The sequence below is a fragment of the Anabrus simplex genome, chromosome 1 (genome assembly GCF_040414725.1).
Source record: "Anabrus simplex isolate iqAnaSimp1 chromosome 1, ASM4041472v1, whole genome shotgun sequence".
Classification (NCBI taxonomy): Eukaryota; Metazoa; Arthropoda; class Insecta; order Orthoptera; family Tettigoniidae; genus Anabrus; species Anabrus simplex.
The window spans coordinates 205474136-205491782 of NC_090265.1; the positions used below are offsets into that span (position 1 = coordinate 205474136).

Below are 17647 nucleotides of genomic sequence, written 5' to 3' on the forward strand. Positions count from 1 at the left end.
TCTTTGCGCAAGTAGTTAAGGAGGAGAACATCGCGAGGGCCGGGCATGATGACAGAACAATTTTGAAAAACTCAAAAAATTCCAGCAACTGAGAAAATTGTTAGAGTTCGAATCAAAGCAATGTTTAGCCGTCAAAAGGGGCTAAATTGAGACCCATTCAACCACGCTCTGCTACCACTTGTTACCGAGTTTTTGTGGTAGTTAAGCATGAAAGAAGGTGCTGGGTGGTGAATAGGTCTCAAGCTACTAAAGAGAAATTAAATTTTAAAATTTAACAAGGTTATATTTTCTTTTCCAAATTAGGTAACAACAAATAGAACAGGTACTTAGTAGCCGAAATACAACTTGAAATGTACAATTACAGGGATTAAAGAATTTGGGCTTCGAGCCCTGAAAATACAATTCTTGAGCAACTAGCTCAACTTTACGATATACCAATTTCAACAAAAGGGGCAGAAGACCCCACTCAAACCCTGGAGCCCTTGCTCCAAATTACACAGCAAAGCCTCCTCGAGGCATACAACTCTCAGTTTTAGAAAAGAGCCACTCGCTCTTAAAGTTAAGCCTCTCCCAGGCCACACCAAACTCAACTTTCAAGTCGTCCTCAAAGGACATATACACAGGGGTAAAATACCCAACCTACTGAGGTCTATTAGGTGAGAAAAGATTAATACATGACCTCTAAAATACAACTTGAGAGGAGGCGAACTTGCACTCCTAATACACTTTGCTTTTAAAACCTAATCTGGCTCTGGGCCACTAACGCAAGGGCTAATCCCATACTACAGAGGTGACTTAGAGAAGAACACTTTACATTACATCAACGAAGAAAAGTTTGAGAAAATAAGTTCACCTCAAAACAAATGTGAGTGGGAGCTCGAGAGGGTTAGCACTCTCTATCCCAATATGTAACTTTACAAGAAAAGAAGAAAAGAGTAGTTACATTTTAGGAAAAGGTTACATGATGGAAAACGCTTCGAACCCGCCGCGAGAGTTAAACTGCCGACCTAGCAAGAAAAGAAGATATTAATAGGCCATTACCTGGTAGTAGATCGCTGCCGAGGAAAGAGGCGCTTCCCGCCTCCTGCAATGTACTTAATACACTGAAAGATGGAACAGAAGTGGCCCGGAGACCCCAAAATCAGCAGTTTATATCCTCTCGCGGAAGATTCTAGGCGTTAGGGGAAAGAAAACACCCTCCCACAAAATCTTTATTGGTTCGGGAAAAGAAACCCCTACATAGAGGAAAAAGAAACACATTATTGGTGGAAAATTAATTAAAGAAATTCGGGATTGGCTAGATCCAAAATAAGGGGAAAAAGAGGGGTATACAGCCAACTTAAACCATGACAGAAAGAAATTTAACAAAGAACAAACTTTTGAAATAAAAATTTCTCCAACAAAATAGTCCTTTGATTTCGCACTAGGTTGCACTATTGTAATTCTTCAGTAGTGTCCTCTAGAAGAGAAAGTTCACACTTCTTACTTCAAGCGAAACAAAAACACATCAAAAGTGACACAGTTCAAAAACTCAAAATTTTCCACGTGGTGACATCTTCTGAGAAAGTAGAGAATTAATAGAATAGATAAAGTTCAACCTTCCTCCAGAAGAGGAGTTTCAACTGGCGCAACTTTTAAATAAACAGAGTAGAGGTGTACCGCCCGGTACAATTATTATTATTATTATTGTTATTATATAATTCGTTGGGGCCATCAAGGACCACGTTAAGTCTTCTTGCGTTTGACACTGAACTTAGCCTTCTTTAGAGCCCAAATTTCCCTCATTCTTTGTGAGTGGGCCTGCTTACGCTCCTCTGTCCAAGGGGCATCGTGTCTTCTCTTCGGTTGCACGTCTCGGTTTAGCCTGTTCGTCAATATTTTCTTGCGGAAGCGACGATCTCTGTTAAGGACATCTTCTGCTGTGATATGTAGCATTTGCAGGTCTTCTTTGGTATTATTATTATTATTATTATTATTATTATTATTATTATTATTATTATTATTAGGCCTACATATCCCTCTGTAGATGAGTCATAGTTAGTTGGTCGCTGAATCCCGAAATCACAGGTTCAATCCCGGTAGAGAGAGTCGAATTTTGAAAGGCACTCCATGTTGTACGATTTTGAAATATAAAAATCTCTGGCGGATATTTGATGTTTACGCGATAACATTAAATAAAACTCAACCAAAGATCCGTTTCTATTCTTCTTCTACTTCTTCCTTTTAATCATCATCATCATCATCATCATCATCATCACCACCTTCCTCTTCTTCTTCTTCTTCCTCCTCTTCTTATTATTATTATTCTTCAAACAACTCCCAAGTTGTGCAGTTAATAACATTGGACTTGAAGATGTTTCATACTGACATTCATTGTAGAAATTAATATTGTACTTCTGCTGTCATCTCGGAAGTAGGCGATAGATGGCTGTTATTGGCATGCAATATGGATGCAAAGCAGGCAGGACGGTAGATATTACCCTTGATATGTAGGGTACGGTATTAAACATGAAACCAAATCAACATCTATCATAGCAGCATCCAATATTCAGCTGCTCACGTTAAGCGCCACTACATTTGGTCAACGTAACTCATCGTCAAGTGCGAATGAGGAATAAAATATTGAACACTAACGTTTGCTGCTTATAACTAGTATCTGGCAATGCATTAATTGTAAATAACATGTTTCTATCTCTGCAGGAGCAGTGAATGTGGTTGCCGGCTCTGATTACATCCTGACTAAGGTATTGTTCAACTACACTCTAATACTGTTCACTTCTTTCTTAGAGCGAATGCTGAGTTTGGTACTGAAATAAGGACATTTTAAAAAACGTGTCGCATAGGTCCTATTGTCCATTTTGGACTGTGGCTTGCATAAACAAATCTCGACTCCCGGTTAGGGTGAAACACACAGTGGCTTCCAGCTTGGCAGAGTGGGTTGGCAAGCTCGATCCCGGCTCAGTCCGGTGGTATTTGAAGGTGCTCAAATACGTCATCCTCGTGTCGGTAGATTTACTGGCACGTAAAAGAACTGTTGTGGGACTAAACTCTGCCACCTCCGAAAGCCCTAAAAGTAGTTTGTGGGACGTAAAGCCAATAACATTATTATTAGACTGGGAGTCAACCAAAGGTAACTTAGCTTAGCCTGGCATTGCTTCTGCTTACTTTTTCTTGAGATTCCTCACGTTAATATTTCCTCTCCGTTCCCTGGTCAACTCTTATATTCCGAACCCGACGGTATTGGGATTGCTGGCCTAGGGTGACTATCATTGTTACACCCGTCTCTTTCCTTTGCTGACGCTCTCATTATTCAAAGGGATCGGACTTCTCTAATCTTTTCATCTGATTAGTCTAAAAGAGGACTATTGCCCATTTTGCTTCCTCTTAAACAATAACCCCACATCACCTGTGGGTGAGGGCGATAAAAGAACACCCACGTATTCACTGCCTATCGTAAAAGGCGACTAAACGGGTTCCAGGAGCTCTTAACCTGGAAGTGTGAGTTGGCGAGCTCGGGATCTTAGCTGTGTCCTAGCATTACTTCCACCCACTTGTGCCAGGCTCCTCACCTTCATGTATTCCGACCTCCCTTGGTCAACTCTTGTTCTTTTTCCACCCCGACGGTACTGGAACATTCGACGCACAGTGAGTACCATTTTCACGCCTTTCATGACCCTTATCTTTCTTTGGCCGATACCTTCATTTTTCGGTAGGATCCATTCCATATTTTCACACTGATTAGTGTTAATAGAGAATGGTTACCTAGTTGTACTGCCCCTTAATCACCACCACTCTTAAACAATAATAACCACTACTGCTGCCGAGCAATATGGCCTATAGGTATCGAAGTGTCACGTCGACAGTGTGATGATATCCTCAGTCGAACTGCTTGGCTCTTGTTACCGGCTGTGCTGCGTCCCTTATCAAACAGCTTCCCAGTTCGTCTCACGAGGCTTAATGAACCCTTTCCAATACACAATACAGAATTAAAATTCAATGTAGTGGACGAGAATCGAACCCAGGAACTCCGGGTGAGATACACGAATGCTACCCTTACACAATGTAACAGGGAAATACATACTGTACAAGCTACCTTATAATAATCCACTATTTCTGAAGATTACTAGATATTAGAACAATTTTTTCCGTCTTTCTTTTATTCTTCATTTGCTTTCCTCCAAACATAAAATGGCATAGCAAATGTGCTAGTTTCCAAAATTTGTAATATTCTGTCACATATTTCCTTCCGAAATACATAGATATAGTTAGCGGGTCATTAAACCCGGGAGGAGTCCGTGTGGCTCCGGGAAAATGGGACTCAAATGCGTCGTTGCATGTCACCTGCAATCTGAACTTATTGGATTCAGCAAGAGAATCCAACTTAGTCTCTTTCACTCCAACTCCAGCACGTAACCTACACGAGGTGTCCGTGTTAAGACGAGCAACACAGTGGAAGGTTGGGTAACCAATCCTAGCGGGAAACTGGGTCGGCGAGCCGATCAGTGCTGGGGGCTCCAAGCCTCACAACTTTGTTAGTACTTTGGCCGGTGCGAAATATCACTAACCCCAACTACAGCTATTCAGCTGTCTGAAGAAGTCATGGATGAAAATTCAACAAAAGCTATTACTCCAGGTGGTAGCCATTCCACCATCGCTTTCAGCGATGCATGCAGGTCTTCGGATTCTTGGCAGCTTGCACCAATATGCTTGGAAGTATCGGAGACTCCACTAAAGATCAACCACAAACATTGGAACTTCTTTGCTACCGTTAATGTGAACTCCCTTTTGAACACTGGTAAACTCAGCATCTCACTGACACACTCTCCCAACATCAAATTCTTATCACGACAGTTCAAGCAACAAGGTTTGAGTCTCAGGGGTATAGTATATTTAAAAGCAAAGTTGGTAAACGTGTTGCAAGGAATATCCCTCACCTTGACACTGCGTTCACTGTCAGTAGACGGATTCTGGACTCGGTTGTAGATTTCGGCTGTCCTAACAACCGAGTATCTATCCTCACCTTCCGATGCATGAGCAAAGTGTATACTACGGTTAATGTGCATGCGCCAGTCAATCAGACAAACTTAAAAGGCCGAGGCGGAACGGATTAATTTTGGGGAGAACGGGAGGATATACTATCTAAAATTCCTGACAAGCATGTGATTATCTTGCTTGGTGATTTCAATGCCCAACTTGGTCTAGGAGGAAAATTCCGAAACATATTTGGAAGTTACCCAGCTCATCACAGAACCAACTGCAACGGAGACTGACTTTGGAGCTCTGTAAGGCATTCGACCTTGTTATGAAATCTACTGCTTTCAAACACCTGCCAAGAAAGCAGAAAACGTGGACTTCCCCAAATCCTAATCTCGGCGAATTCCATATCGATCATGTGGCTATTTCATACAAGGCACACCGAAAGACCAATAATGTAAATATCCTTAGAAGCACAAGTCTTTATTCCGACCATTACCTTTCCAAAATCAAAGTTAAACCCATTCCAAGAAATATCATAAGGTTCTGCTGAACAGAGATCAACAGCTTTGACACAGAGCAGTTATACTCGAATCACGAATTTACTCAGGAGGTTGAATCCTTAGATCCACAGAACTGGAAACAACTACGAGATGACATGGTGAGAACAGCTAAAGAAGCGGTCCCGCTAACAAAAGGAAGGAAACATTCCTGGTGGACCAGTGAATGTGATGTGGCAATAAGGCAGAAGCAACTCTCACGGCAGAGATGGAACTCTCAGAAGAATTCAGATAACTGGAAGCGTTTAATGTTAGTGAGGAAACATGCCGCAAAAATCATTCGTGGGGTAAAACGTACCTACGATAAAAATTGGTTGGAAAAGATACAACAAGGCTTCAAGAAGAACAACACTCGAGATTTCTATAGAACCTTCAAGCATAATCTCACTAAATGCATTCCACCTAGACTATATTTCAAAAATCCTGAGGGAAAACTGCCTATAAAGACAAGGACAACTGCAATATCCTGGCAAATTGTTTTGAGACTCTCCTTAACTGTGAAATCCCAGAATCCCCGCTCCAATTCTCATTTAAAGAAAATCAAAATATAAACCCGGATTCTACACCACCAACAAAAGAAGTTATGCAGATCACCCAGTGGCTTAAAAACAACAAGACACCAGCTGAGGATTCCATAATCGCCGAATTATGGAAGCATGCTGGCGACGTAGCTATCAATAAGCTAACAGAAATTATCATGAGATATGGGAAAAGGTGGAACTCCCTAATGATTGGACAACAGTTCTGCTCCACCCCCTTCACAAAAAAAAGGCGACAGAACGAATGTGAACAATTACCGCGGCATCTCTCTCCTCGCAGTAACTTACACAATCCTCTCATAAAGCCCTCCAAACTAGAGCAGAAGAGCATTTGGATCCATTAGGAGAATATCAAGGAGGATTTCGGAAGGGACCATTATGTGCCGAACAGATTATTATTAACCTTAAATGTATTTCATATCTGAAGCTTAGAAACAAACAGATTGTAGTGACATTTATTGATTTCAACAAAGCTTATGACTCCATTCATCGACCCACCCTATTTGACATACTGAAAGAACTGGGACTGGACTACAAAACAAGAGAAATTATTCAGAAAACTTTAACCAACACGACTTTCAAAGTGAAATCCAGGAGTGAAATTTCCGAGCCCTCCGAAATCAGGACTGGTGTAAGACAAGGAGATGGACTGTCACCTTCACTCTTCAACTGCGTGCTCGAAAATGTCATCGGAGTGTGGCGAAAAGTAATGAACGTTAATAGGACTGAAAATGGGGTCAGATTGGGCTACGAAAACAGAACTTGATAGTTCACTGTCTTGCATTCGCAGGTGACCTCGCACTTTTTCGGATTACCTAGATGCAGCCGCAGCGCAAATTAATGAACTCCAGATTCAAGCAGCAAAAGAGGGCCTTAAGATTTCCTTTAAGAAAACAGAATTCGTTACTAATAACAGGCAAGCGCCCAAAGAGCTAGACGTAGGACATAGGAAAATCAAGCAAACAAAGCGTTCAAATATTTGGGTGAGTAGATAGACCGCAATCTGTCTGAGAAGGCAGCTTTCGAGTCACGATCAGGAAAATGGAAATGGCATATAATCTAATAAAGGCCATTTACAGAAAGAAATCCATATCTACAAATGCCAAGTTTAGACTACCTGACAGTCATCCGTCCAGAGGCCTTGTACGCTGGAGAGTGCCCCGCAGAGCATCTGGAGGGACTAAGAGAGAAACTGGGATTGAAGGAAACGAAAATTCTAAGAAAAATCTTGAGCCCAGTAAAAGAAAACGGGAAATATAAGGGATGGCACAACCACGAACTTCGCACGCATATGGAAAAAATAACTGACACTATGAGGAAACGGTGAATTACCTTTTACTGCCATATACCAAGAATGAACCCAATGCGACTGACAAATAGGATTTTGACCTACTTTCTCGAAAAGAAAACCAAGGGAGCTTAGTTCACTGAGGTGGACAAAGATTTACAAGAAATGGGAATTACAGACAACGATATCTGGGAGCGTGACCCCCTTAATCTGAAACTAACAAGACACCGATGTTCCAAGAAAAACCTAAGCTCCCAACAGGCAAGAAGCGAACTGACGAAAGGAATCAACGGCATCGAGAAATAATTTGAAAGTACTGGGAGGATGTTAAAGCTCGATGCAGCAAGAAACAATTGAATTGACGTGCTCATCATATGGCCGAATCGAAATATTAATAATAATAATAATAATAATAATAATAATAATAATAATAATAATAATAATAATAATAATAAACACCTGTTGTATCCTCTCTGCCGTAAGTGATGTCTAGTGAAGATTCCTGAGGAATTCAGCTTGAGAGCGTGGGGAGGCAACCACAAGACCTTTAGTTGAGTCCGACATTACTTCCATTACTACCTGCCTCAATCTCTTCGTCTCCCTGTTTTTTATCCGACCTCTCTTGGCCACCACTTGTTCTCTCGGGACCCCAAGATTATCAGGACTGTGAGACTATTGGAATCTTTGATTAGGGCTTCCTTTTATTGATTTTTAATAGCGTGTGGCCTCCGGAGAGGCCTGGTGCAGGTCTTTCGGGTTGACGCCTCATAGGCGAGCTGAGTCTCTGTGAGATGAGTCCCTACATATGATGATTTCTAATGCTGAAAACTGAACACACATCCGGCCCCCCGAGCCATCGGAATTAAAGAATGAAGGTTAAAATCCACGATCCAGCTGAGGATCGGACAAGGCACCCCTTGGACAAATGGCCAGCAAACATTTAGCTATGGAGCCGGGCTCTTTTATCGATACCTCCACTCTGCTAAAGGTCGAATCCTTCCCTTTATTTTAATTCTGATTTGAGTTAAGTGGGATTGGTTTCCCTTTAAAACATTAGTTGCTGGGTTGAGTAGCTCAGACCGTAAGGTGCTGGCTTTCTGAGCTAAAGTTAGTGGTTTCGATCCGGGATCTGCGTAGTTGTATACAAAAGTGCTCAAATAATGTCAACCTCGTGCCAGTGGATTTATCGACACGTAAAACGGCTCTTGTGCGTCAACATTCCTCCACCTTGGGGAAGTAAAACTAACAGCAATATGACTGAAATAATAATGACAACCATGAGCATCAATCGGTGATGTTGTTTGTGCACCCATCCACTCTTCCTTGGCCCACATTCCTGAATGTTCCCTCTACCTTGTGCTACCTTCAGCAGTCAGTTGCATCTACTTTACGACAGGCAAAAGACATCCACGACCAAGACATTCAGTAACGTCTTGCAGCGATTACTGATCACATTTGTTTGTTTATATGGCCGCTACAGTGGATACATCAATAACACCAATCGATCATTTTATCTAAATCACATCTTTTTCAATTGTTTGCATTCTTCTATAGTTTAGGTCGACCTGATTCTTGAAAGGGTATTTTGCCCCCGGTCTTCTGACAGCGCCGGTAGTCTCCAGGTTAACAAACGTGCTTCTTATATTGAAAATCATGGTTTCGATCCATGCCAAAGTAAGTGAATTCTTTCAATGGTGGGCCCGTTGTTTGTTGTTGCTCCTTATTTGAGGCTTGGGACAGCTTGTTCAACAGCTCGTGTACTGATGATCATGGCTCTCGGAAAATTATATCAGCTTCTCTCCCCTTTCCGAATCTCCAACTACATTTGTCTCCTTCCCCTTCCCAATCATGCTGTTTCAATATCTTATTATCATCGTTCCTACAAAGTCCTTTCCATTTTCTTCAAATGGCTCCTGTATCTGTGTACATATCTTGTCATCCTCTTCCTCATCTGCTTCTGACTTTGGCATATACACTTCAATAAATAAGGTAGAGTAGGTCGAAATCTGGAACGTTAGCACTCGTTCACCGACGGACAATACCTTAACTCCGTTCTTATCTAAAACAAATATATTGTACAATAACCTACGCTATCTTCCTTGCGGCGTCCTACCTTGAAAACCATCTGGTATTTTCCAGATTAAACCTTTACTTCTTTTCCTCCTTCCCATCTTACTTCACATTATTCTACAGTTGTGATATTCTGTATCTCCATTTCCTTCCTAATATTCCTTACTTTACTTTTCTCACTCATCGTGTTCACATTCCAAGTTCCAGTCCTAAAATCGGATATTTTGGTAAACCTCTTGTAAACTTGTTTCTTCTTAAGAATAACCATTTTGTATAGATTTTGCCCGGTAGGATTAGGGATACCATAAGATTCTTTAATGGAACTGTTTCTCGTTGCCTTCTCCATCCTTCGTCATTGACCAAATCGTGCTAATTCATCGGCCTTAAGAGATGATTTCTCACCCTAAAGACATAAGAGTGCCTAGCATCATATTCATTTCTGTAATATTATTAATGTAGTTTCTCTACAGTTTTGTAATTTAGGCCTGTATAAATAAAATTATGACGTACTTCTGATTTTTGCGGCAGTTTCAGTCTTTTACAATTCGAAATCACCCGTCGAAATTGAACGACGACAAAGGAATATGTCTGTCTGTCTGTCTGTCTGTCTGTCTGTCTGTCTGTCTGTCTGTCTGTCTGTCTGTCTGTCTGTCTGTCTGTCTGTCTGTCTGTCTGTCTGTCTGTCTGTCTGTCTGTCTGTCTGTCTGTCTGTCTGTCTGTTCCAACATCACGCGAAGACCGCTGGAGATATAATTTTTAAACTTCATATTGCACCATCCCGCGTCCAGGTTGATTACACGAGTTTCCAGACTAGCTCTTGATAATAATTTCATCTGCCGAATATTCTTGGGTTGTGAGTTCCGCGTGAGAAAGAAACACCGACGGCCTACGGTAAATACCAACCTACGTAAATGAACGTCTTCAACACGCTATTAGTCGGTTACCGTATATTTTTGATACCAAAATTTATCGCAAAAATCAGGTTATCGTGGCTTGCCAAGAACACCGTACATGATATCATCATGATCGCAATGAAAATTAATCATTCCAAGCTTATATCTAGTACTTACTCTAAGCAGACATTGAAAGAAATTCAATATTACTCTACTCAGCTTTTATTCATAAATTGATTTATGGATGAATTGGAATAAACGTTGATTACCTTGAAAATCATTTATACAGTATAGCAGGTTTCCTATTCAATCAGTTTCTCAATAAATATATTGATGTTGTCTTGAAGAAATAGGTTTGGGAAAACCTCTGATAAATAAATAAATAAATGAATTTAGGCCTTATTCATCTGACTCATAATCTTAGCCTATCGAAAAATTGTATTCTAACTAAGTAGTTTCCAAGGGATTGAAATGAAAAGAAAATAATTAAATTACATAATAAGTAAAATTACTCAACATAATTGAAAAAGTTGGATAATTGCAATAATTATGATTATTATAATGTTTGTAATGAAAGAATTATTTGGATGCATCCGAAAGCTCTAAGTAAAATAAACTATATTCCTACTATATACAATTCAAATTAAAGTTCAATTGGAAAATGAGGAAAACGCAAAGAAAATGGCTAATAATTAATGACTCAATTAATTAATTAATTAATTAAGATCTGGAATCTTTGAATATTATACTAAGTTGCTTCTCGAAATCATCAAGATTCAATTGCCTGAATTAAATTCACATACAATTACAGAAATGTATATCACTCGGTTGAAAACAGTTCATCTCAATGTCCACGCACAGTAGAAAAATCGTGTGAAAAGATTACTGTCTGATTCTCAGGTATTTACTCTATTCGAAGTTTCAATTTGTTCAATGTTTCATATTTTGCACCAACTAGCCTCCATATAAGCAAAACTAAGTCCACTTTAAGTCGTAAGCATCTTCAAATTATTTCCATCGTAAGGATTACATTGCTAAATTATTCAATTATTCCTTTAATTCATGGTTAAATTTCAGCTAAAGTGCGTATATGACTTACCATAACATTTCCAAGTATATTACAATTAATATTCCAACGAAATACCATGTGTGGAAAAACTGACACATAGGAAGACTCTATCCTCATCTAAAATCCACATATGAAAGTCTAAGTTACCAGTGATGTCTAATATTGCTCCAAGAGAAAATAAATAAATCGTAAACTGACTTGCCGTAAGTGAGAATATATGAAAACAGTCGTAGTTATGTCAGTGAAAGTCTAAATGTTTACGTAAGTGATCTCTCGGCTCTTCGAAGATCCTACTTATTCAATTAATTCTTTAGTGATGGCATTAAGATCGTATCCTAAACTGTATCATATATATATATATTAGGGAATAAAATAGCAATCAGAAACAGTACGTTTCACCTCCGACACCTTAGCATGTGCAACCCACACATACTACCATTTCTCGAAGAAATACTATGACCGACACCTTAAATAACAGTAACTATCACCATCAAAATACACTAGCAACTCATATGCTAACTATATTCATTATTTAACACTTCCATTATCGCGTAGCATTTATAATTGAAGCACTCATTCCATCAAAACACAACATATGTACTATCACCTGCACATATATATATTCATTACCATTACTGTCATAGTATCAAATAAATAGTACACTGTAACCTTAAAATTGTGCCATCAAATTTCCTTGTAATATTCCCTAAATACGATCTTTACGCTTGCTCTTAGTTAAAACCATCATGCATATAAATATTAGGTTCCTCATAATACTCTAATATTTCACTGACAACAAATTATGAAAAATATCAATCACTTCTCCACTCTCATATTGACAGATTTACGAACGGCATTTCACTGGTACTTTAACGCCTATGTTTGGAATTTACGGTAACTTTGGATGAATACCTATTTCCTTGTGAACACACACACGTATATTAATTACGCACACAAAATGTTACTACATATATTATGCATTAACCCAAAGAATAAGGTTTTCTACTTACGATACGACTTAAATGGGGACTTATCTTTGCTTATTGGATCTGGCTTCCATCTCGCTGTTGATCGTCATGGGATGGTAGGTCTTGCTCCCTGGTTCGGCTTAAGTAACAAGGAATCATCTCGTCATCACAGCTGACTACTATCCTCCTGGATCATCCATCTCGTCAAGCGTTACCATAGCCAGAGTAGTCCTCGCCTCAGCTTCTTAGAACATCATGATGGCCTCCATTGCATCAAGGACAGAATAATACAAGGCATTAGTGGATTTATACATGGTAATCTGCTTAGTAATGCTAATGTGGTCAGTATATTTGTTTTCTGTTCCGCTTAATTTGCCTATAAGACTCTAAATATCGTCTTGTTTCAAACTGCCTTGCTCACCGAAACGTTATGAATTTTATGTGCTTTAAGGATTGCACTCTGTTCCGTCTACTTCAGTTCTCTTGATGTTATGCAGTATCGGGCAAATAAAATGTTCCGAGCCCAACCGTGACGTAGTGAAGCTCCAACTTGACGTTTCTTATCAGCTGGTCTTTTATCTCACGTATATGTCAAACACAGCTGGTGTTCGGCGGGTTATCGTGGACTTGATCTTATCTCTAACAGTAGACTAAACTCTCCAATTATTACTGGGTTTCTTTACGCGATTCCGTCTTTCTTGGTGTAGTGCTCAATTAAGAATCCTTTCTTCTAATGGAAGATTTTTTTTTTCAATAATGGATTTAAATAATCCGCTCTCGTCATTCTTTCGCACTGCCTTCTAAAAAAAGAATTCCTTCTGTGATTGCCGGTTGAATTTATCATCTCTTCAGTTCATACAGCTGTTAATTGTTTTTATTCTGACCCGCTAATAGCCGAAGCGCCATTTTTGTTCCAAATATAGTAACTATAGAACGGTGAAATGGCACAATATTAAAGTACCTTATGGGAAAGCGTGAAATATAAACTTAGAATTATCTCCCTTACTATTGGTTTCAGGAAGAAATATTGAAGGAGAAAAACGCATTATAATTTGATTTACACTAAATTTTGCAGAAGAATATCGACAGGGTGACATATTTTGCAATCTCCCTCTCCCCTCCTCGACTATCCAGCAGCTCAGATGCATTCGCCCAACAGCGACCATTCCCGTAACCATACCCTGCTGAAATCTCTCGACTAAACACATTTAAATTATGGCTTACCAACTTGCCTTTGGTTCTTTTAAAATCGTATTCATGTGCGTTGCAAGAGCTCGAACTGTGTTCTCCGTTCTGAAGGTAGCCGAAGACATACGAGACTGTAGAGGAAAGAAGGCTCCCAGCTAATTCCACCATTCTATTCCCCTCCCCGGTTGTCCACCCGTGATCAGCGCAGCTGAGTTCACCTTTTTCAGTTTACAGTAAACGCCAGCAGTTTCTATTTCCCAGTAAGCGCCTGCTTCGCGATAAGTTATCAACGGATTTCAAAGTCGGGTGCTTCATGTTGAAGGCGTTGACGAACGCTCAAATTGTTTCTCCCAAACGAACAAGGACAGCTCTAAGTTGCCTGCTCCATGATCAGCATCAGATCTACACTTTTTATTTGCACACCACAGGATACAAAAAAAAAAAAAAAAAAAAAAAAAAAAAAAAAAAAAAAAAAAAAAAAAAAACACCGTTATTTACTAGAAAGTGTTCATGTCCTTTTAGTAGACCTAAACTATGTTTGAGTGTGTTTTATCTTTTAGGGAGTATCCTTTCACTGATCTCAGGGATCTCATTTCAGATGATTGAATTTTATTCCTATAGCTTGTTTTATCCACCCATGTCTCACTTCCATATAAAAAAAGTTGGTACAGACATAGTCTTATAGAATTTAAGTTGGGTATCATCTCTTACTTTTCCTTTCAGTATTCGGCGAATTGTCCCACACATATGTTGAAATCGATTAAGCTTCTTCTTCACCTCGTCATCAATATTCAAAGATATTTCACAACCAAGGTACTTAAAATTTGAGACTTGTTCTACTGGTTGATTGTCAATTACTATCTTAGCTCTGATAGGATAATATACTTCCCTTGCCATGACATAACTTTGGTTTTCGTTCTGGATAACGGAAGATTATAACTTTTACAAATGGTATTTAACTAATGTATTGATTTCTGGAGTTTATCTTCATCATCCTGAAGGATAAATTGATCATCTGCAAAGAGCATAGTATTTATGTATGTGTCTGTGTTCAATTTTATTCTAGGGTTCACAATTCGTTTCCAATTTCTGATTACTTCATCTATATATATATATATATATATATTGAATAGCGTTGGAGAGAGGCTGCATCCCTGACGTACACCTTGATTAATTAATAGGCCTATTTCTTCCGTTAGTTCGTATCCTAGATCTAACACAATTCTCGTCCTTTTGTACAGACTTTGGATAACTTGAATAAGATGTTTAGGGTATCCATTTTTACCATTACATTCCATAACTGTTCTCTATCTATCTAAAGCCTTTTCATAATTGACAAAAACGACATAAGTATTCAAGTGAAATTCTCTTTTCTTCTCCAGTGTCTGCTTGAGGCTAAATATATTATCTGTACAGGATCTGCCTTTCCTAAATCCATATTGTTCTTCCAATAAGATATTGTGTGCAATGATTTTAAGTATATTGTTTATTACTCTGGCATATATTTTATAGCCAACATTTAATAAACTTATTCTTCGATAGTTACTGCAAAACCTTCGATTTCCTTTCTTAAAAAGTGATATTATTTTAGCTTTCCTCCATTCTTAGGGTATATCTCTTCATTTTCCAACAAAGATTAATTAAATGTTACAATGTAAATTTAAGAATGGCCCCACCATATTTGAACAACTCCATATTTATATTGTCTATCCCGGTGCTTTTGAAGGATTTCAGAAGAGTATTAAATTCTTCTATATCCAATAGGTCAATTCCTTCAACGTCGTTATCCATATCTTGATCTTCCCGACTCTCTCTCCATACTTTCCGTTATGCCACAATTCTCTGTAGTGTTGTATCCATGATTCTTCTTCGATTACATTTATATTAGCAGTTTCTCTTTCATTACTGTTGAGGTGCTTCATTAACTAAAGCGCCAACTCTTGCCTACCATAGATATCATCTCCTATTGAGTTTATTAACCTATCCCATGATTCTTGCTTGAGTTTTCTCGTTAATGACTTGAACTTGTTCCTTCTGTTTTTATATTCTTTCTCAATTTGTGGGCTGCGATGTTGTATCATTTTTAGGTATAATATTTATTTTTTCTTGACAGCTTCTGAAATTTCTTTGTTCCATATTTTAAGCCCAGTTTTTCTCCTAAATTTCTTCTTCATTCCAATGAATTCATCTGCTACCCTCTGAACTAGTGAGGTTATGATTTCCCATTTTTTGTTAATATCAGTACTTGTCGTAATCTGAACTAAATACTGTTGCAGCCGATTTTGATAGAAGTATTTTATTCCATCATACTGTAGTATGCCTTATAGATTTCTTGGTTTCTGTGTATATTTCTATTCAGCCTTTTCCTTCATTATAAAATAATAACAATGTTATATATTTTACGTCCACTAACTACATTTTTATGGTTTCGGAAGATGCCGAAATGTCGGAAGTTTCCTCCGCAGACGTTCTATTAAGTGCAAGTAATCTATCGACATGAGACTGACGTATGTGAGCACCTTCAAATAACAATGGACTGAGCCAGGATCGAACCTGCCAAGTTGGGCTCAGAAGGCCTGCGCTCTACAGTTCAAGCTACTCAGCCCGGCTATTATTATTATTATTATTATTATTATTATTATTAGTAGTAGTAGTAGTAGTAGTAGTAGTAGTAGTATGATGATGATGATGATGATGATTATTATTATTATTATTATTATTATTATTATTATTATTATTATTATTATTATTATTATTATTATTATTATTATTTCCTAATCCGTTTACCGTCCAGGGTTGGTAATTCCTCGGATTCAGGGATGGGTCCCACCTCTACCGCTCCAAGGGCAGTGTCCTGGAACGTGAGACTTTGGGTCGGGGGATACAACTGGGAAGGGGGACATGCACTTTGCGCAGGGGACCTCATCTGCTATGCTGATTAGGGGCCTTATGGGTGGGATGGGAAGATTGAAAGGGATAGAAAAGGAAGAGGGAAGGAAGCAGACGTGGCCTTAAGTTACATACCATCCCGGCATTTGACCGGAGAAGAAGTGGGAAAAACTGGAAGTCCACTTCGAAGACGGCTGAGGACGAAATAGAACCCCCGCCTCCACTCTGTTTACCACCCGAGGCTGAGTGGATCACGTTCCAGCATTTGTACCAATTTCCAAATCTCGTGGCAGAGCCGGGAATCGAACCCGGGCCCCCGGGGGTGCAACTAATCACACTAACCACTATACCATAGAGGAGGATATTCTTATTCTTATTCTTATTCTTATTCTTTTTGTTTTTGCTATTTGTTTTACGTCGCACCGACACAGATATGTCTTATGGCGACGATGGGATATGAAAGGCCTAGGAATTGGAAGGAAGCGGCCGTGGCCTTAATTAAGGTACAGCCCCGGCATTTGCCTGGTGTGAAAATGGGAAACCACGGAAAACCATCTTCAGGGCTGCCGACAGTGGGGCTCGAACCCACTATCTCCCGATTACTGGATACTGGCCGCACTTAAGCGACTGCAGCTATCGAGTTCGGTATATTCTTATTCTTATTCTTATTCTTATTCTTATTCGTATTCTTATTCTTATTCTTATTCTTATTCTTATTCTTATTCTTATTCTTATTCTTATTCTTATTCTTATTCTTATTCTTATTCTTATTCTTATTCTTATTCTTATTCTTATTCTTATTCTTATTCTTATTCTTATTCTTATTCTTATTCTTATTCTTATTCTCTTTGCTGGGGAACAGTACGCTCAAAAGTGAACAATTTGACAGTAAATCTCCTAACAATGTGTGCTCTTAAATCTAAAGCAATTTCAATCACTTGCAGCTTTACAGTTCACATCGTAGCGGGTAATTTTACGATAAGGAATGTCTGACACCCCTGATTAGATCAATCTGACTTTGCTTCGGCTACCATGCATAGCCTTTAGGTGGGCCAACCCTCCCCACTCAAATAAAATATCATGAACGGTAATGATAGCGCTGCTGCGGTCAGTAGGGACTAATACGGTGCTATAAACAGACCATAAAACACTCCTTCAGTGGCTGGAGTTTGTGAAAGAAATATTTGCCATTAAAATGCACTTATATAC

The 17647-nt window shown here is 39.0% G+C and overlaps 1 long non-coding RNA gene across 1 annotated transcript in view; it reads left to right on the forward strand.

Moving 5' to 3' along the window:
• The window catches only part of LOC137498364 (uncharacterized), a 911326-nt gene that overhangs the window by 491951 nt on the left and 401728 nt on the right, over positions 1-17647 (forward strand). Inside the window, exon 3 of the long non-coding RNA XR_011017760.1 lies at positions 2701-2744. This is a non-coding gene — a long non-coding RNA (uncharacterized lncRNA). The remainder of the gene's footprint in view (positions 1-2700; positions 2745-17647) is intronic.